General features: G+C 36.6%; 1 long non-coding RNA gene across 1 annotated transcript; it reads right to left on the reverse strand.

Annotated features, from left to right (window-relative positions):
• Window positions 1-516: 516 nt before the first annotated feature.
• LOC148106728 (uncharacterized) lies at window positions 517-20,578 on the reverse strand. The gene is made up of 2 exons (XR_015723589.1): window positions 20,517-20,578; window positions 517-2,556 (listed from the first exon to the last, which is right to left on the reverse strand). It is a non-coding gene; the product is annotated as an uncharacterized LOC148106728 (long non-coding RNA).
• Between the last annotated feature and the right edge of the window lie 2,499 nt (window positions 20,579-23,077).

Here is a 23,077-nt window from a genome sequence, read left to right on the forward strand (position 1 = left end):
GTGCCTACTCATAAAAACACCATCATTTGAATCATATTATGGATTTATGATCTTCCGAAACTGAAATGTGATACCGCTCTCCTTCAGTGGTATGTCTCAGCATCACGACGAAGGCTATATATGTAGATACACACACATACACATTTATATACATACACAGATATATGTAAACTTATGATCTCATCGCTGTAACACTATATGTATATGATGAGACTGTTATTCTAGAAAGCAATAGAACACAGACATTTTAGTCAATTAGAAAAGAGAAAATGAGGTTCAGATACCAATTTCCGGGTTTCAGGCAAGACACATAACCTCTTTGGGCATCAATGTCCTTATCTGTAAAATGACAAAACATACCCTACTATGTATCTCTTGTGTAAATGTATAAAAAGGAGATGGTAGTTTTGAAAGTGGTTTTGGAAAACATGTGCAAGGGGTTCGGTAATGATTCACTGTAGGGAGTGACATTTCTGAAGGAGTCAGAAAGATAGGGGTAACAAAATTCATTCAAACTTAATAGGAAAAGTAGTATTTACTAACTGGCAGGCTTTTAAGATTACGGAAAGAACCAATTTTACATGAATACTATATCTATTCCTCTGAAAATGCTACAAAAATATAGGAATCCATAATGTTAGATATTTTCAAGTTTTGTAGTCAAAATAACTTCCTTAATATTTCTTACACATTTCTCATACACATATGCTTCACACATGCTCCCTATTTTTCAGACAAGGTCAATGTTTTCACTACAATTCATTTATATTGTTATTAGAACTATTTTCTAGGTCTGTTGATAAAATTTGGCCTCACACATTGATAACACATTTTTCTAATTACACTGTAATTTTCACTAGTAATTCTAGCTTTTTTGAATATACAAATCATTTCAACTTATTATATCATTGCTTTAACACTTCATACACATCTTGAGACATTTAGGCCACAAAAGATTATATTTAATATTAAAAGGATCAAATGTAAATAATTCTCAATTACTTATCCAAAGTGAAAACTTGAATAACGTGTATAGTCTAAATGTGCAAATAATCAGAAGATACAGATTTTTTACCCTCCTGCTACCGAATGTTTCCCTGAGTTGCTGTCAGAGACAATGTTTACAGTGTTGTGCTTTAATTCCTACTCTCTTGTCAAGACACCAATTGAAAGCAGAATGCTAAGAACTCAGTGAGAACTAAGAGTGATAAATGAAGTGCCAGCATAATTTGGAAATTGGAAAATGTGCCCTTGAAAACATATTAGTTCGCTCAGTTTGTAACGTGTAACAGCAGTATTGGTTTTCTCTCTTCACTGCTAGGTCAAGACACTGATGGAAGTAGGAGTCGGCCAAGCCAGAAACAGATCTTCAGCTGGGGTCCAGTAAAGAGTGTGGGAAGGCTTCCCCGAGGCTGGCAAATATCTCGCCCCAGTGGCTAACACCCCTTGCTCTGTCATTCTGCCTGAGATTTCACCCAAAATAACATTCGCTTATGTGGTTAAGCTCAAGTATTTCCAGGAAGCTTAAGCAAGCTACGGTAGCCATTCCAACTTCCAGAAAGTCTCCCTCTTTGCTGTGATTGATCAAAAAAAAAAAAAAAAGAGGTAATTTTTGGTGGAAAGCAGAAATGAATTTGGAGCACTGGGATATTTTTCAGAGAAGAGAGGCCTGGTAAATTTTAGTAGCCAACAGGAAACATGAAACATAGAAGTCAGGGGAGAATGAAAAAGGTGATACCAGGACATAAATAAACACAGAAATGGGCAGAGGAATAAAATAAATAAATAAATAAATAAATAAATAAATAAATAAATAAATAAATAACAATAAGAACAATTATAATAACAACTCTCATGTCTTAAACTTTGCCCAGAGCAGTCCCAAAATATTCTATGTGGAGAAAGTGTAGGAACATGTCCAATGTGTAACTAAGATCAGTGCTCCCCTTGTGCGATGCCATGATCTTGCCTGGCTCGTGGCCTAAACAACTGGGTGAATCCTGAAATCTGCTCCACTCAGGAGAAAAGCTGGAGTGGCACATCGAATGTGCACATCTTCACAGCCTGGAACCTCAGGGTGGTTCCAGAACACTTTTCTCCTTTGCTTCCACATTGGTCCAGTTATGTAGTTCTATCAATACAGATAACAGAATGTACTCAGAGAATCAGATGAGCATGGACTCTCCACCAGGAAGGTAAGTCAACGTAACACAAAAACAGATATGGCTGTCAGAGTGGAACACGTGTCTTTTCCTAGCTGGGTATTTTGTCTCTCACAACACAACCTTGCAGACTATCAAGGATATAACAATTTTTGAAAGGGTCATGTTAGGAAAAGAAAATTATACACAGATGCAGCATTTTCCAATCTCTGTGCCATAGATAAGGTAGCTCTGAGAGTAACCAGGAAGGGGCTCGAATAGCGTGAGCCACTGGATCACTGTCACACACACTATAAGAAGCATGTCCTTTTACAGTAGGCTGTCTTACAAAAATGTCCATTTTCCGGGAGTGGCATAGTACCAACAAAAGATGTCTTTGTTCTCCATTCCCACACTGTTTAAGAAAAGGTGAAAAAACATGGGTTACTTAAATTATAGCACATCCATAGCACACCATGGAATACAAACAAGGACGAAAACATCCTTGAGGGGGCTTAACTAAAATATGTGTGCCAACAATGCTGCCATGCCTGTACAATAAGCACATAAAAATACCAAAACTAATTTATTAAATTAAAACACACAGAACTGTACACAGTACAGAACTTTTGCCAAAGTTCAAGGGTAACACACGTGAAGAGTTAACACCTTCCAGAGAGTCTTTCAGTAAATCCTGAAAATTCCTATCCTCAAGTCCCCTGCCTTTGAGAGTGCTTACTTCTAACTTCTGCCTTAGAATCTCCAGCCACCATTAGCACAATCTCCTCCTTACTAGCGAGGTTAGACCTTCCCTGACACAAATCCCTCTTGTCTTTAGGATGTAACACTAGGTCTGCATTATCAGTCTAGAAGGACCCTCTGGTGGCAGTTGTGGTGCAGGCTCCTAGTGGGTCATTTTGTGTTATCTCTGGTCCTTCGCGTACCTCCAAATAATATTAGCCGTGAGGCCATGGGTTTGACACTGCTAATTTCACAGAAGCATCTAAGGCATGAAAGGCTTCTCTTTGAGTATAAGGGTAAGTTACAGACCTTTATCTTTTATTTATTGGTAACGGTTGAATCAGATGTACGTGCATATATATTTACACACACACACACACACACACACACACACACACACACACACTCCTCTATGTCCCAAAGATTAACGCTGAGACTTATCTTATCCTGAAGTCTCCAAACTGCTTACTGAAATCAGGCAGATGAGATGAGAAGAGATGAGAAGGGGAGGGGAGGGGAAAGAGAGGACAGGAGAGAGTGGAAAGGGAGAGAAGAGAAAGAGGAGAGGAGAGGAGAGAAAGAACACCACAAATCTCAGTGGAACAGGCCATGCGTAAGAAGCAAGCTATGTGGTGAGAATGAAGAAGTGAGCACTAAAATTCCATCAAGAAACGATTCTTCAGCTCCACTGCCTGCCGCCACATGGGAACGAGGACCAGGTTTCCAGAGCTTCCAGTTCTTACACAGAAGCCAGGAATCCTCATGTACAATTTCTTATATGTTGACTTAAAATAGTTAAGTCTTGTGCAGACCAAACAAAAAATTTCCGTGAGAAGGATTTAGTCAATGAGCAGTGAGCGTGACCCTCAGTCTAAACAAATAAGAAGATAGGGAAACATCTGCCTAACTTCTTGATCACTGGCCATTATTTCTCAACACCCGAGTTAGTACTTCTGGATTCTAGAGCATTGTTTCTTCCCCTTCTTCAATCAGACACTTTCAAATCATGCTGCCTCCCCTACACACACACCCCAACACACAAAGTGAGACTAAGAAAGGAGTCTACTGCTGAGCCAGGAACATATCTCTAAAAGTTACCCTATCCCAGTTACAAAGAACCCTGGAGGAAACTTCCTCCACCTGACCTGTTCGGACTTTTTATCTTATCCAAGACCCATTTCCCTGCCAGGCTCACTGGGGAAGTAGAAGGAGGATTCCTCTATTAAGTGTGTACTAAAACTATTGTCTCCTCCCTCGATCTACTCTTTCGATATGAGTTCAAGCTCTCATCACTTCTCATCCGGCCCACTTGTCAATTTACATGAAGTTCATCGCCGCCCTCTAATCCAAACTTCCCACTGTTGACAATATCCTTGCTTATGCCTTAGACACCATCAAAGACACACCAAAGTCACTCTGCATTGCCTTGGACTTTCTTATGGTTACCAACTGTGACCACAGGCTCTCATGTACGTTCTGTCCTCCTATTATACTCATCCCCAGACTTAAATCCCCCTTAACACTGATCCTTGAAATTGGTGTTTCAATCAAAATCCATTCAACCACAGTCAGGATTATTTAAATTGAAAATAATGTAATAATGACAATTTAGTGAAACATGTTAGAATCAGAGACTTGATTTAAGACAGAAGGTAAGATTTTTAAAATGAGAGATTACTCAACATTCTTCAAGCCACATTTCTTTATTTTTTATTCTCATTCACATAGGATTGATGTTATACCTAAGATAGTTGTAAAGATTAGAACTTAGAAGGAGGAATATATGCATGTATTCTTTTAGGAGTTATCTTCTGAAACCTTTGACTATCACCAATATTGAAGATAAAGAAATGTTTTGACAGGCTCTTGGATTTCTCATGTTGTATTTCTATCAAGAATTATGCTTAACTTGTATGCTCATGCTACAAGTTAACTGCCTTTTCAACATTCTTTACAGTCTTCTGCATGACAAAAGATACCACAAAGGAAATCAAAGACAAGCAAATTAATAAGGAAATGACAAAACAGTAAATAAGGTTAAATGGATAAAGATACAAATAGCAAATTCACAGAAAAACCTATACAATGGGACACAAAATTATGAAAAAATCCTTATGAAAACATGTGCAGTCCCATTAATAATCAGGATTGTACCATAAAACAGCAATGGGATTTTTTTAAAAAATCAACTAAATACTATTTATTGTTGGATAATTTTAAGTGTAAGTGAGAGTATAAAGAAATGGACATTCCTAAACTGGGGATGAAAATGCAAATTGGTATACAACCTGTTTGGAAGGAAAATTAATTAGGGAAATTAAATATGCACATACTTCGTGATGCAAGATTCCATTTGCCAGCATGTACACCAGAGAAAAGTGTGTTACATCTTCAAATAGGCAGACACTGAGTGCTCTGCATGGCTGTCTGTAGGAGGATAGTGCATTTAGAAAAAAATGGGACAGAAACAGATAGGGAGTGATAATTTCAAAAATCCAGATACAAACTATGGGTGATTTGCTGCCATTTATGTCACCAATATTTAGTGGAAGAACAAAGACTTAGGGTCACCTTAGAAACCATGAAATGTATGTAAATATCAATCTTAAAGCTTTGGGAATATTTATCGATCTTTATAATTTATAGGTAATGGGCACTGGATGCTTGATCATCTGATGATGTTAGTTCATCAGATTCTCAAACAGTTCATGACTCAGAAGATGAACAACGTTTTTAGAGTTAATAAAAAAGGATTACTGAATCTATTATATATATTTTGATTTTAGGATTTAAAATGCTTTTTGTACTTCTCACAGTCAACACCGAGGTCTATGATACAAAATACATTGATAATAATATTTACAATATAGGATTGTTATAGGGGTTTCTTGAGGTAATGTATGTAAGTACCCTACGGATATGCGAACCGCAAGGCTGGTCTGTGGGAGGGACTCATTATGTTGGTCAGTCATGCTAGTATTCCACTGACTCAGCAACTCTCTCTAAAATAATGGTATTTATGAATTCAAGACATACTTTTCATGAATAGCAAGAACTTGCTCTATGACAAAAATAAACATAACAATTTTGTTTCTGTTGAACACCAAGCCAACTCTTTCCTTTCAAACCATGTTTACAAGGGAAATACTCATAAAGCTGAGATGGCTGGTGGTTCTAGGGATCACCTAGAAAATGGATTGTCAGAGATTGATTAGACACTGACTGGAGACACCAAGTAAGACAACAGTAACAAAGTAAGCAAGCTATCTGTGATTCAGAAACTGATAATCAAAAGTGCAGTGATCAGCTACTATTACAGCAACCAAGTGATTTCCTCCAGTTCGGGCTTTATTTCTGATATAGCGTCATATGTTATCAATGAAAAAAATAATAACTAAATCTCCCTTCTCCTAATTTCCAGTTCCCTTCAAGGGAAACAATAATTTTATCGCCCCATTGCTAAAATGAGGTTGCATTAAATACATCTGCTCTCTAAACTTTCTGATGTGGTACTGTAAAAGTAGTTAGGTTTCCACTGTAAGACTGAATGAAATCAGTGGCCGTAATTAGGACCCAACTTACGTCATAACAGTACCTGAAAGGGGGGGGGGAGTATTTATCTCAGTGTTCCTGCTTTTCCATTCTTGGAAGCCGGTTTGGATGGATCCCAATGCCCTATAAGTCCTCCTGCGTTTGACTATTATCGGTCTCCTCCCCAGGAATCATTCTGCCCAAACCAAAACTCCACTCAATAGATAAATGCTACCAACCACGGAAAGGGAAAATTGAAAACTTGTAAGTATTCCCCAATATTAATGTGCCTGAACAATCATATTTAATTGGTTCTCAGGTCTATTATTTGTTCTGTCTACCCAAAGAAAGTTCTATTGTAGTTATTTCAATGATAAACTTGCTTCTTCTCAAAAAGTTTTATTATTCTGAGAAATTGCTTGAAAATAGCAGAAGTTGTAGTGGGGTAGTGAAGGCCTGATAATACATTCTAAAGGTTTTTTTAATAGTGTAATTTATGTTAAAACTTGTCCTAATACATTGCAAGATCACTTAGATATTTTATTTTAAATACTGTATGTAGCTTTCTCACAGCTCTAGTGCCATTTCCAGTAAAATGAGATTTTCATGAAAGACATTAAAAATCATGTTGCACTTAAATGGTGATATTGTTTCAATCTTTCATCAGGCGAGGTCATTTTCATTCAGAAATTTGACATTCATCTAGAACATTCTGTATCTAAGAAAAATGAAATGCCTACAGTTGCTTCAATTTCCAGACTTAACTACTTTTACATAAGAGTCGAGTTCCTCTTCAGCCCACTAAGGTACTCACACATCTTCTTTATTCTTTAAGGCCAAACTGTCCTGAAACAGCTCCCCTGGAAATCTGACATAGTTACAGAAAAGAGCCATAAAATGTCTTATTAAGGGATTCAAGCTCGCAATCATTAACATGTAGATATGTATTTCACTTGGGTATAGAAATTAACCTACTATGCTTTATTTATTTTTAAATTTTATACATTGATACCCCTTGTACATTAATACCCCTAATCTGGGATTCAGGGGAGCTAATAAACACACATTTCCTCCTGTTCCTTTTCTTCCTCCTCCTCACTCATTAGTTTTCTTCTCTAAGAATACACATTAAGAAGTTAAATGCTAAAAACTGAAATTCAACAGGAGACTTTTGCATGTTTGCAAAGACCTCTGATGTTTCTAGTTAAACACATACCTTATCTCCTTACTCTCACCTAATTTCTTTTTTTTTAAATTTTTTTATTATATGTTAGTCACCATACAATACATCATTAGTTTTTGACATAGTGTTCCATGATTCATTGTTTGCGTGTAACGCCCAGTGCTCCATGCAATACGTGGCCTCCTTAATACTATGCTTTTTTTAATACAAAAGGAGGCAGTCTGGAGAGATTTGAAGGAAACACAAAGGCACAATTAAATATTAACAGTTCTTGATAGATACAGAAAGAGAAGCAGGTACAGTTAAACTTTCATCTGATACAGGCTGGGATGAGGATATCTGTGCCTAGAGGCAAAAGTAAGGAAATAGGAAAATGTACCGATTTTGCTGATGATGTATCCTAAATACATGCTTTATTTTGGTTTCCTTCTGAAAAAATTTACTTTTCCTATAATTTACACTTGTATTCCTTGTTTGATTACAAAACAATTTTACATAAGTTATGTCTTTGGACTTTTACAGTATTGTATGTTAGAGCAAGTTTTGGCTATTTAACAATGAGGAAATGGAACTTAAGTGACCTCCCATAGTTATATATGTAATAAGTTGAAGAGCAGGGTCATATACCCTATGTCTTGTGTTTCACTAAGTTTTTTAGGCATCATGTTATTGTCTTAGGGGAAAAAAACCCTGCTTTATGAGCCTATAAAGAACATTTTGACACCCTTTGATTTATAAGATTTGTTAGTTGGGCATGCATCAGATTTTCTTTAGTGCACAACAAAATAAATTTAGAAGAGTAAGAATAATTAAAATTCCTAAAGACAACATTGAGTAAATATTTTTAAAAATCAAAATACTATCAAAGTTAACACACACACGCACCCACACACATACGCACACAGCACAAATTTCAAGATACACAGCACAAGAATTTAAAGTCTATCTCCCTTCTGTCTCTTGCTGCCAGAAGTATCCCAGCCAAACAATTATATCTCCCAAGCGAAGATACTGAAGCATGATTTCTTTTTGCTTCCCTGCCCTTTATTTTTAACACAATGATTCTGTCCTACAAATTAGTTTCAACTTTTATCACTTAGCTCCATGGACAAGTGTGCTTGCACGCGCACACACACACCTGGGGACGCACACACTCTTCGTTCCGTATCAGCACAGGATCTTCCTTATTTTAATGGCTATAGAAATGTGTTATAATTTATTTGACCAGTTGGACATTTATTTCCAAATAAATCTTGCACAGATGTCATTTAGATAGCATGTATGTCACTGGATAAATTCCTAGAAGGGGAATTATTAAGCAAAATGAATTATACATTTCAATTTTGAGAAATATTGCCAAACTGCCTGTTGTATTGTATTAATCTATATTTCCACCAGCAATGCATGAGAATGCATGCTTTCCTGACACCCCATTGACACACTGTGTCAGTAATTTTTTTTTTTAAACTATAGGAATAGGATAGGATGGGGCGCCTGGGTGGCACAGCGGTTAAGCGTCTGCCTTCGGCTCAGGGCGTGATCCCGGCGTTCTGGGATCGAGCCCCACATCAGGCTCCTCCGCTATGAGCCTGCTTCTTCCTCTCCCACTCCCCCTGCTTGTGTTCCCTCTCTCGCTGGCTGTCTCTATCTCTGTCGAATAAATAAATAAAATCTTTAAAAAAAAAAAAAGGAATAGGATAGGTATGTTACATAGCTGAGTTTCAATTTGTATAAGTGAGGATGAGATTTTTCCCCACATGCATGTCATCTTCCCAATCCTTCATTGGACATTGGTCTTTTCCCAACTGATTCACATGGATGCTGGACATGTTAAGAATATGAATTACTTAACTGTTAAAGGAATTATAATTTTTTCCAGTTTTATCTTTTGTTTGTAGAAGTTTATATGCAGTTTTACTTTAATGTAATTAAACACAGCTATTTATATATTTTTGAGCTCTTTGTCATTTTAAAAAAGCTTTCTCCAATCCAACACCATAGCATTTGAGTTGAGCTTTGCCTTGATAAGTTAACTAGTGGTATGTTTTATATAAAAATGTATCATGCAGATGAAGGAATTATCCTATTGGAAAAAAATATCTCTTATTTAAATTTTGGAGTTTGAGATAGTCAACATTTTGCTTTTTGCATGGTTAATATTCAAATGCACAGGCATTGGAAAACAGGCCTAATTGTTTCTAAAGCTATTTCTGGTTCTAAATGATAAAACCACATCTTTGACACAAACAAAGATACTTTGTTCTCATTTCCAGTAGAAACTGACAGCCTCCAAGTCATCTAGTAGTTACCCTAAAGGATCCAACTATAATTAAGATGTAGGAGATGTAGTTTACATCCCTTTGACCAGAATTAGAATTGTATTTGTCAAAATATTTTTCTTATGTTTATTCTAGCTGAAACTAGAAGCTACTTCTCATGAAGTAGATGGTGTAAAAGCATTTGTGGTTTTGTATCTTTACTGAGATTTTACAGTTTTCTGGTGATATTTCTATCTGTGGACTCAAAGCCTCGTAATTAATCATATATGTCGAAAACGCCTTACGTATGTTCTTCATGACATGAAACTGTATTTTTTGAGTGACTTAAATGGGAGTATCTACACATAAACCTATTGCTCTTTTTATATTGATATATACATTTAGTCCAAAAAGTATACAAGTATACTGTTGGATAACAGTAATATTTTGAAGGGATATTCTATAGATTCATGGCTTTGTTCTTTTGTGAGAAAAGATTTTCCCTTTTTAAAAAAGAAAACTATACTCACATTTCTTGGTAAGGCAATTCTGTGTAGTTAAATCAGAGAAAGAACGTTTTGTAAGGTTTAGAGAACGCTTTCAGGAGAAACTACAACATAGACTTGCAGTTAGTATACGTGAGTTAGTATAAGTGAAGTAATTATTTAAAGTCCAAGGACTTCATGTGAATCTCCAGAGCAAGTCAAAGCATACCAAGAATTCTCAACATAAAAGAGAGGAGTTGGGTTTGTACATGAATAAGATAATCAGATTTTAAAATTCCAATGTAGTTATCTAAACAGTCCGCCCGTACCAATTGTAAATTGTATTTACTTACTTAAAATGTGTAATTCTACCCAAAAGTTCATTTGTCCCTATAATTTACTTAAATGATGTACTTTTAACCAAGATTTCAATTTCATTGATGTCCCTATAATAACGTGGAAAGTAAAATGGAAAATTCGAACATTTATCCCACATGGAGCAATATGGAAGACTCTAAATAAGAGACTTCAAATAAATACCTTTTTATACAATGAATTGCTTTGAATGAACCAAATTTCCAGTGTTAGTGACATATAAATGGAGATGAAGGAAAATCTTGTCTTTTACTTCTATTTTTATTATTACATACAGAGATAAGATTTTAAACAACAGAAGGAATAAAATCAAATATTTCAGAAAAATAGAAAGTTTTGAGGAGTAATTGTATATGGCATTGTTTATCCATGAGTATGATTTGGTAGCTCTTTCAACCCAGGTGGGAAAAGCAGGAGAGCAGCCCTGTGGGTGGGAGTGTGGGGTAGAGTGGGTGGGTGATTGGCACCTACAACTCCCAGACATATCCTGTGCAGGATTTAATACTGTAAGTGTGATGGAACTTCACTTTAACATTCCATAGCAGAGTGTAGCTTTGACATAAAGTGACTCTACCTTCGATCCACAGCAAGATGGTTAATTGCAAGTACAGAAGAACCCTATTAGGCAGTACTTCCTTAGACGATGACTACGGAGTAGTTTACCTGCCTCTTGGCCACAATTTTTGTAAGCGAAAGGCCGCCTAACTCCCTAAAGTTGGCTAGTATCCATTGCTTGCTTCTAAGCCAGTGCATTTCTTCTGCTCAATTTCCCAATTAAATCTGGTCTTTCTTTGGGATCAAGTAAGTGAGCTGTAAGTAATAAATAAAAATACTAGCTAGAGAACAGGTGGATAGGTAGTGAAGGTAAGAGTTTGCCTGGAAGGAATAGAAAGAAAATACAAACATATTAAGAGTCTCTAAAAAGTTAATACACATTGAATGTGAATGTAACTACTCATTTTTTTAAAACTGTGACTCTGTCTAAAATAAAAGAGATGCTTTTCTGTGTGACTTTGGGATAATTATCTTTTATTAAAAAAAAAATCAAAATCTGTCCATGCGTTCCCAAGAACATGTACTTTGGCAATTAAATGCAGCAGTAGGGCTATCAGAATGGGAAGTATTTTAGCAATTATTAGTTCATAAAATAACCTTGATTTCTTTTTGAGTCAAGTTCATATGTTTTAAGTGGGATATGCATGGAGCACTTTACTGTGGTTTACAAAAAAAACTATTTCATATGGGAATCTGATCTCCATCAAAGCATTAAATCCTAGTCAATCACTAAAACCACTAGATCTCAATCACGACATCACCTTTTAGGTTTACAGTTCTTCCTCCTATGTTGGAGGTTCTCAGAATAACAAAGTTTTTCAACTAGATCCAGGAGAACTATGGAGGTCCTCATGTCAGACAGGTAGGTAGCAGAATTTCAAAAATCACATTTGGACAGTCAGGTGCCTTTCTCAGTTTGCTACGTAAATTTGCCACAGCCTAACAAGTCTACCATTTTATGTTGCAACCATGTAAGTTATATACTATTTTCCAAACTGAACTTTTAAGAGTAAAAGGGACACCGATAATAAGGATACCAGGAAAACAAACATAATCTGGGCCTATTCCAGGCTAACTGGAACTTAATGGCCACCTTACCAGGGAAGTGTTAGGGTCCTTTGCTTCTATTTCAAGAATGCAAATATTGACTTTGATATTTATATTGATTAAAGCAGGAAAAACATTACATCTCAATTTCTTCTGATGAAATGTGGATACACCATTTAGAATGATGGCTCACCCTTTCACATCCTATGATCTACCAATCTCGTTACCACTTTTTAAAGCTGGTTCGTACAGAGAAAACCCAAAACACCACTTGTTTTAATATTGTAAATAAAAGACTTGAAACAGGGTAACAGGATCTCTGAAAAGCCAGGCCTTAAAAGGCATAAAATTGCAAGTCATTGTAATGTTGATCTTTATCCCCAAGATGATTTTGATGATGATAAGGTTTGTTATCATTCCTTGGATGAGTGCTGTATGCCAGGTGTTTTGCTATGTGCTTTTCATATATTAACTTTCCTCGCCTATCCAACATCACTCTCAATCTGTCCAGATTTGCTTTATTCTAAGAAGAAAAATCAGTCATAGATAAGTTTGATTGATTTGTTTAAAGAAGCCCAGCTAGTCACCCAATGGAAGCTTCTGTGTTCAAACTGGGATACAATTCCAATCCCCATGCTCTTCTTGAATAAGCTACAATACCTTTATGTCATCTTTCTTAGGAATTTTAGGATTCCTCCTGACATAGTACTGTGGTCAGCCTTGTTCCCACTGCTGACTTTTACATTAAGGAATTAGTGGAGACATTTGAGGCCATCAGGAAACAGAACATGATGTACATTTGCCAATGTGTAAAGAAGGAAAATGTCCACATTACTAGCAAAATAATAAAAGCCACGTGTACCTAATCCACAGCAAATAATATTGACCGGAGACAATAAACCGTGGGAACTGACATGGGATTGGAAGATAAGAAATTCTTAGTAACTGCTTTGTCAACGCCAAATTCCCCATGAACTCCTCTTTGCAGCCCAGTAATAAGGGGCTCCTCTACCCTGCCACCTACCAGGCAGTCACATGAGGAGAGATGGGAGGTCTACCCAGTACACGTTCCATAGCAGGCACCAGAACACCTACGTGCTGGTAAATATCTGTTAATTGCAAGAAGGACCTAGAATTAACTAAATCAGGGCATTAGTCAAATGGATAGGAGTATTTCCCATCTGCAAGGCCTCTTTTTTCATTAAGTTAGTATTAATATATGACTATTATCATTTCCATCTCTCAAATCAGAAAACCAGGCACAGCAACGTTACTAATTAGATCACACCCTTTCTAAGTGATATAATCAATTAAAAGATCTGGGTATTTTAATTTGAATAAGACTGTAGGCTTAAGTACTATGCCCCACTCTGCTTTTACTAAATTCTACAAATAAAAATTTAATTTGCAATACTGAAGAAAAATCATTAAAGTACAGATATGTTCGATTTTTAAAATGAAGTGCTTCTATTATTTCAATCCACATTATTATAAAGCTATATTTAAAAAAAAATTATCTTCAAAATGTTAACAAGGTTGCCCAGGTCTACTCCTTAAATGATCTGAGCTAATCATCCTGCTTGGCCACTCCCTGACATCTCGATTTCAAGAAATAAAAGTTCTAGATGAAAACATGTGCTGAAGTGGTGATTGGAAATCAGGCATATTTCACTTCATCAGCTACACGAAGTATCAGGGATTATGTGATGTTTCTACGTACACCTTGTCCTGATAGAAATAAAGTTGCATTTTTACCTATATTGTGATTTTACGAAAGGATCACTATTTGTCTTTCTCTCTACTCTCAGCTTCATTCTAGCAACTAATACTAATTACAGGAAGGTTGAATCGCCATCACGTGTGATTAACTTCAATGGCGTCCCTTTCTCCTCCACTTCAGACATCCTCTCCTTTCATGGAGTTCTTCTCAAGGCCACTTAGGACATCGGTGACACCTACAGAGAATACTAAAACCAAACTTATTATGAAAAGTAGTAGGGAGAGCCACTTTAGACAGGAGGAGGCATCTGGGGAAACCCAACAATAACAACAAAGGTAGAGCTGGAGCAAATGAAGATTGCAGCTGTGTCCCTACATCCCTTAGCACTATGGGAAAGATGAAGTAGGAAATGCTTTAAAAAAAAATTACACCGAATTTTAAAAAATTGTTTAACACTGTTTAATCCTGTTTAAAGCATACAAGAGAGTATCATTAAAAACTTCTCGAGAAACAGCTGTGTTTTGATGCTTTGCTACTTAGAAATGTAACAATGGAAGATGTAGGGTTGGAAGGGTTTAGATTTCATGTGAGCATTCAGGGTAAAGAGAGCGGAGCACTGGGATAAGGCACAAAGAGAAGCTGGAGAGAGAGACAGCAAGAAGATGGCGGACTTGGTATGACATGCCAACCTTAGTGGGCTCGGCTACCACCCTGAAGGGCAGCTTCTTAGTCAGACGACAGGAGAAGAATGAGACACAGCTCAGTCCCTACAGATTCAGTGAGGACTTGGTCTCAGTTCTGAGATTCAGAGGTAAAACTGGTACTGCTGTGCTCTCTGTGGGTGGGTTCTGGCACTTGGCTAACAGCAGAAGAACTACTGCATAGGGGAGAGAGACAAGACTTGCCCCAGGGCTGTATATAGCCAAGGTGTACTTGAAAGTAAATCTGTCTTCATAAACCAGTAAGAAAAAACAAACTTCACTCATAGTGGGCAAGTTAAAACTAGACTTATATCTTTTTATTTTCACATCTTGCTTTCTTTTATTTTTAAAAGACTATTTGAGAGACAGAGAGAGAGTGAGCAGGAGGGGCAATGGGAGAGGGGGAGAAGCAGACTCCCCACCGAGCATGCAGCCTGATGTGGGGGCTCGATCCCAGGACTCAGAGATTGTGCCCGGAGCCAGTCAGATGCTTAACCAACTGCGGGGTGAGGCGCCCCTCACATTTTGCTTTAACGTCATTTTGTCTTGTAATGGAAATGTATATATGTTTTATCCATATTTGCCTTTATATTTAATAAACAGCTATTTTTATATAGGTAAAACACTTTGAATTTTAGTAAACTATGACCATATAAAGGACGCTTTCTCAGAGCACTGTTTTTGTCTGTCAAGCAGCTACGTCATTTAGTGGAAACTAAGCCAAACTGTAGCCATAAGCACAAGCATGGTACTCCAATATATATGCTCTTTGAATGCATATTAATCACATATTACACTCTCAAATGGCTACTTGGACCAAGCAAGTAATACATGAATGAAACGAGCCAAGATAAGAAAAATCATAATTGTTGGGGCGCCTGGGTGGCACAGCGGTTAAGCGTCTACCTTCGGCTCAGGGCATGATCCTGGCGTTATGGGATCGAGCCCCACATCAGGCTCCTCTGCTATGAGCCTGCTTCTTCCTCTCCCACTCCCCCTGCTTGTGTTCCCTCTCTCGCTGGCTGTCTCTATCTCTGTCAAATAAAATAAATAAAATCTTAAAAAAAAAAAAAAAGAAAAATCATAATTGTTGAAATCTATGGTAAACTGATGTGTATTTGCCATGGCTAAAAGGACTCGACTCCAGAAGATTTCTTCCCTGTAGAAAGTGAACTCCATGTTGGCAAATCCCACAATTTTCAAAAGCCAGGTTACATGAAATTTCCCGATTTTTAAAAGTTATTCAATTAAAAAATACTACAGAGGTAAAAACAAAACAATACCACTCACAACAGTCATTGCAATAGAAATACATCTGCTGAATGAATTTGGCTTACAGGCTGCCAGTTTATGACTTCTGATCAAATTTTTGAAATTATCTTTGGGAGGGTGGGGAGGGGAAGACTCAATTTGAAAGGAGCCACATGTAGTTTTGCAAGAGAATTTGTAGACGTCAAGTATGCACTCAGAACATTGCCCAAGGGAAAACGAAAACTAAAATAAGACACATTAAGGTTAATACTCAAAGGAAGGCAAAGTCACTCCTTTGCTATCATGCAGACGTACATTCACACATGATTGCTGGCTGTAAGACCAAATCAGTCTGTGAGACTAAACCAGAAAAAGTAAAAAGAATATAAACAAGCAAAAATAAAAGAAATATAAAAATCTTTCAATTTCTCATAGACAAGGACTAGAAATCCAATGTCAATAAAAACAAACAAACAACCCCACCAAACAACTTCCCTAGGTATTACCTGGCAAACATGGGCATTAATCACAGTTTCACACTAAACTGCAGATTTTATAGCAGTATTTGCTGCAATAAAACTTGCTTAGTCTTAGCGCTAGTTGTAATTTATGTTTTGTTTAGATGAATTCATGAGTTCTCTGTACCTAAATTTAATTAAGGAATGAAAATAAATAGTTTAGCTTATGTGCTTGCTTTGAAAAATAGATATAAATAAAAGGTAATAGTACATGGGTGATGGACACTGGGGAGGGTATGTGTTGTAATGAGCACTGGGTATTATATAAGACTGATGAATCACAGACTGTATCCCTGAAACAAATAATACATTACATATTAATTGAATTTAAATTAAAAATGTTTTAATAAAAAAATAAAATGTAATAGTACATTTAAAACCACATTTTTCATGGTAAGTATGTCCTATCTACTGGTGAGTTGATTACCAGAAAACATAGCAGGTGCCAATGGGGAATGTAAATATAGTTATTGACCTACTGTGTCAGTGACAAGAGATTAGTCTCTTTTTCCAGGAGGTTGTAATTAGCCTTGCAGAAAATATTCATTCCATACCAAATTAGACTACACATTGTATTTCTGTCACTGAATGTTTTCCTTGATGGTTGTCTGAGTAAAACAAATTGGATGTAGGTTGAAGGTATATCATTCAGGCACCTTCTTTCAAAAGTAATTAGGGTCTTACTCACTTGAAACCAGATAACTACATTTAATGTAATCTTAAAAGGGCCCCTAAGGATTGTTTTCCATTGGTAAATGAATGAGAAGTGGAACAAATTGACTTTCATGATCACTAAAGTTTAGAAGAACTAGGAAAAGAAAATAATGCTGAATCGAAAATTTAGTCTCATAAGACTAATAAAGGTAAAATACTTTTTTTCATTTATTCTCATGTAACCCCCAAGGGATTTTTGTCCAGTGAAAGTGGCACATGGAAGGATGTTCCACAAAGACTCATTCAGTGATCAGCTCAGCATGGTTCCACACTAGACCTCCAACCAAATGAGAGCTAGACACTCATCCCCTTGGCTTCAATTCATTTAGGAAAAAAAGTGTATCTTTGGATAGCTCACTGTACTCCATGCTAGCACACCAGGATGATAAGACTTCATTCCTGACTCAGAATATAGGTGGAGACCCATCACTGTCTGACCTAAACCAGGCCACCTGTAATTAGAAAATAAATTCACTACCAGACCAAGAACTAGGTTAGTAGATACACAAAGATTTTAGGAGTAACATCATAAAATTAGAACAGAGGAGATCTTGAAGGGAAAAAAAGGGTTTGGTAATTATTAATGGGCAGAAATGCTAATGATTTTAAAAATTCAGCAATTTTCAGAAGAAATCTTTCCCCAATTTCAAGTATTTCTAGAAAATGAATCTAGATGCAGTTTTGAATAGGTTTGTATACCAGAAAACATAATTATATTTGATTTTTCTTATTTTTCTATGTCCAGTGTAAGAAAAAAATTGTACTAAATCACTGCAGGTACTGTCTAAGTCATATTCAACAATATATTTTAGTCTTCGAATGTACCCTACTAAAAGAAATACAATTTGTGAATCAAATAAAAGCTATTTTAAATTTCACTCTGCCAATTTCTAAAATGTATTCAGAAATTTATATGAAAATTATTTCAATGACCACTGTGCTTAAATCTCTTATTTTAAAATATACATTTTCTTATTAAATCTATTTATTTGAATTTTAATTAACATTTGAATATGTTAATTTGTAAAGATACTTAAATATGCCAATGCTCCTATTTCCTTCCTCTGGGTGGGTATTTGAAACACATTTCTGTAAATTTAAAGGACCCTTTAAACTTTGAAAACATAGCTATTATTTTGTACTTTCAAAACTTGGTGTTGCCTATGACCCTTTTTAACTGAATGTCTTCTAAGCAGTAAGCCTGCCACACTTCACCCATGTAATGGACACCCTGTGGATAAAATCATGATGCTTCATCTTCCTGACAGCATTCTCTTCTCTCCTGAGGGAACTTCTAATGGGATGACTCCAGTGTCTTGAATGTTTCTTTCAATTTCCTTCATATGATACACAGCCTATTCTTATTATGCTGTTTTTTTTTTTTTTTGTAAAAATTCTCATCTAGAATTTGGCCTACTGTAGTGTATTGCTTATAGGACTCTCTTTTCAGCAACTTTGAACAGATTATTGAGGTTTAATTGACATACAATTAACCACACATGTTGAAGGATACAATTTGATAAGTTCTGAGTATGTAAATAAACATATATTGGTCAAATTCTAAAAAGATATGTTGAAATATTTGTTTCTTCAGGATGTGAACTTATTTGGAAATAGGGTAACTGCAGATGTAATTAGTTAATATGAGGTCGTATTGGAATTCCAATATGACTAGTGTTTTTTTTTTTTTTTTATGTTAGTCACCATACAGTACACCATTAGTTTTTGATGTACTGTTCCATGATTCATTGTGTATAACACCCGGTGCTCCATGCAATACCTGCCCTCCTTAATACCCATGACCGGGCTAACCCATCCCCCACCCCCCTCCCTTCTGAAACCCTCAGATTGTTTCCCGGAATTCATAGTCTCTCATGGTTCGTCTCCCCTCTGATGCCCCCCCCTTCATTTTCCCCTTCCTTTAAGAAGTGGGAACTTTGGAAAAAGACACAGATGCAGGGAAGATGGCCATATGAAGATGGAGGCAGAGACTGCAGGGATATTGCCCCAAAGCCAGAAACACCCAGGACTATTACAGACTGGAAGAAGCAAGGAAGGATCCTCCCGTAGAGACCTCAGAGGAAGCATGACCCTGGAACACATTGAGTTTGAACTCCTAGTCTCCAGAACTGACGTCATAAAATTCTGTTACTTCAAGCCAACCAGTTTGTGGTAATTTATTATAGTTGCCCTAGGAAACTAATAAAATTTGCAATCAGGAAACCGACAACAAAAATAGCAAACAAATGCATCACCTCAAAGAGTTACATGATCCCCTTGCCATTGACATTTCCCTAACACTCACCCCATCCCCATGAAACCACTGAACATTTTTCTGTCATCCTAGATTGCATTTTCTACAATTTTACATATATTTTACATAAATTTATAAGAATTCTAGAATTATATGAAATATAGACATATGGCATGCACTGGATTCTTTCAGCGTAATTATTCTGAGACTCATTCATGGTGTTGTTCATTCACGTGCACATTCACTTGTTGCTCCTTTGTGTTAACAAACAGTATTCCATTACATGACTTTACCACCATCAGTTCATTCACTCACCTGCTGACATACATTTAGATGGTTTACAAAATCCTGGCTATCTGAAATACACCAGCTATATACATCATCCGAGTGTACAAATATCTGTATGGAGTTACACTTTCACTTCCCTTGGGTAGAGAGACCCCTAACTGTGGAATCACTGGGTCACAAAGCAGGTAAATGTTTACATTGTAAAGCAACTACCAAACTGTCTTCCCAAATGTATGAGAATTCCAGTTCCTCCACACCCTTGTCAACACTCAGTATGTGTATTAATTGTTCTTGGTTATTTTCTGTATATTATGACGTTCTGACCTCTCTTGGGAGCCTTCAGACCCGGGAAGAGACTACCCTTCCCGGAGCTAGAGGATATCTGAAGATAATGACAACCTTCCCACAAGCATGTTTTCACGTACACACCAAGCAGTGCACTGTCCGTGCCCCAACTATGTCTTACCCAGCTCTCCCTCCCACGCCCGTACGGTCGTGTCCCCTTGCTGGGGAGCACACGTGCCAGGACCGCAGCGGTGCCGGAAACCGTGGAGAGTACCGAACCCCGTGGACATGACGCCCTTTCCTATGCCTAAGCCCCTCTGACAAAGCTTAATGCCTACAGGAGGCACTGGAAGAGACACAGCAGTACCCAGTAAAAAAAAATAGCATCATTATAGCAATATACGTTCACAAAAGCTCATGAACGAATGTGGTCCCCCTCTCCCCAAATCCCTTATTACAACGCACTCACCCTTGTCTCTGTGACGTGCTACGAAACATCCACAGCAGGACAGGAAGTGGGACGAACCAGACGGGCGCGCCATGTGAAGCAGCTTTGGCAACCGGCTATTTACGCTCCGACCGGAAGGAGGTGGAGCCACAGCTGCTCCCTGATGCAGGTGCAAGTGCGGAGCTGAAGATGCGGAGTCCGGTGCTTTCTCTGCCCTGAATGGGTTTCAGGCAACTAGAGACCACCTCTGTGGCCCCAGACGCACCAGAGTAATTCGAACCAGCTGAGCCTAAAGTGTTGACTCCTTCTTGCCTTGTCTTTCCTGGGGGAATTCCAAGGCGGCTCTGGCACAACTGCCTTCCTGGTTGGATTTACACTCTATTATTAAAGAAAGTCTTTCGTATTGATTTGTTTTTTCAAAAGTCTTCCCTAATTCATCTGTCTGTTCTGCCTCATCATTCCTTTTTGATAGGCATCGAGCATTCTCGCATCTGCAAGGATGAAAATACGGTAGCTATTTATGAGACCGCCATGAAATTGGAAAGGTTGAAAATCAGTTTTTGATACAGATTTCCATAAATAATTTTATTATTATATGCCTAATCTCTAACTGCTGAATGCTAGATGAATCTCTTACTTTGTTTTCTTGAAACAGAACATAATTTAAACTATTTTTGGGTTTTTTTGGTTTTGGGGGTTTTTTTGTTTTTGTTTTTTGTTTTTTTTGTAGCTGGTCTGTGATGTCTTTTAGCTTGAACGAAGTTTTGTTTAGAGAAAACATTTCTTCCTTTATCTGTATAGTCACACAGATTATAGTTTTAAGGGTGGCGGAGGGGCATAGGAAGAAGGAGACCGAGAATCTCAAGCGGACTCCATGCTGAGCACAGACCTGTCACAGAGCTTGATCTCACAAGCTTCAGGTCATGACCTGAGCCCAGATTAAGAGTAGGACGCTTAACTGACCGAGCCACACAGATGCCCCTCTTAGTAGATCTTATTAGGAGTGTATCAAATCTATTAGTCTATAATTTATAGAGAAATCAACTTTTGGCTGTTTAATACTTTAATTGACTATTTAGTGTTCCATAGATTTTAAATTTTAATTTCTGCTCTTTATGTTTTTCTTCCATTTTCTTAGAAGTGATATTATCTAACTCCTTTAGAATAATCATTTTTAGCCTTTCTTTTTTTGTATATATACATTTAATGTAATACCTTCTGTCTAAACAATTTTGCCTGCCTCTGCAGGCAATACTAGATTTTTAAAAAATTGTAATTCAGTTCAAAATATTGTCTGTGGATTATTTAGTAATATATAGCTTTACTGTATAACGCTTGATCTGTGGATTATTTAGTAATATATAGCTTTATTTTCAAATATAAGGACATATTCTAGTCATCTTTTATGACTGAATTCCAGTTTAACTACATTGTGATCAAAGGACTTTCTGAATTATCTAGTACTTTAACATTTGTTGAGATTTTCTTTTTACTCCAGTCTATATAAAATTTTTTTACAATACTCTTTGATAAATGTTCATTTGAATGTCAAGAGAATCTGTGCTTTCATCTATTTTGTTCTGCAGCACTTCATATATATCAATTAGGTAAATATCTTAATAACTTCTATAGATCTTCTATGTGCTTATTGAATTTTTTTCCTGCTTGGACTTAGTTATGAGAAATGTGTGTTAAAATCTTCTTCATTGTGGATTTTTGCACTCCACCTTTTACTTTTGCCACTTTGTTCTGTATATATTTGGAACTTAAATTGTTGGATGCACACAATTTTAGAATTATTAAATCTTCTTGGTAGATTGACCTTTTTCATTATGAAATGTTTTTCTTTTATTTATTTTTTTGCTCTCTCTTTATTTCTAGTGATACTTCTTGCCTTAAAATATTCCCTATTTGACATTGGCATAACTACATAAGACTTCTTTTGGATACTGCTGAAATAACATGTTTTTCCATTCTTTAGTTTTTTTAGCACTTTTACTCTTTTCTGTATTTATTTCTAGGAGTATTTTCCTTCTTCTTGAAGACTTCCTTTTAGTATCTATCTACTACTAGTGAATTCTCTTCACTATAATTTTATGGACATGTCTTTATTTCACCTTTACTTTGAAGGATATTCTCAGTGGGCATAGAATTATATATTTTAAATTATTTTGTTTAAAATGATAATTGCCATTTTTAAAAAAAATTTATATTAAGAATTCCACTGTCAGTCTTATTTTTAGTCTTTTGGGTTGCAGTTAAGAAATACACCCTTCCTATAACACTAACTTGACTACTAAGATAAGGAAAAACTGAAAAGCGGGAAAAGTTCATAGTGAGGAAAAAAAACAACTATAAGGGGAAGAAACACCATAGAAAATAATTTATTAGACAATTAAGTGACACTTACTTTTGACCAAAGTTTGTAGACTGGCTGGAATTTGATTATTAGCGGTCAGATGAAAACAAGTAATGCTCCACTCTTTGTCAGAATACCTTCCAGAATGTCCTTTAGTAGAACCTGGATGTTACATGAAACTAATTGCCACAAATGAGGTTATAGTTTTAGTAAAATCCAGCAT

The sequence above is a fragment of the Ursus americanus genome, unplaced genomic scaffold, assembly GCF_024610735.1.
Source record: "Ursus americanus isolate L20-20 unplaced genomic scaffold, mUrsAme1.1.p SCAF_74, whole genome shotgun sequence".
In the NCBI taxonomy this organism is placed as follows: domain Eukaryota; kingdom Metazoa; phylum Chordata; class Mammalia; order Carnivora; family Ursidae; genus Ursus; species Ursus americanus.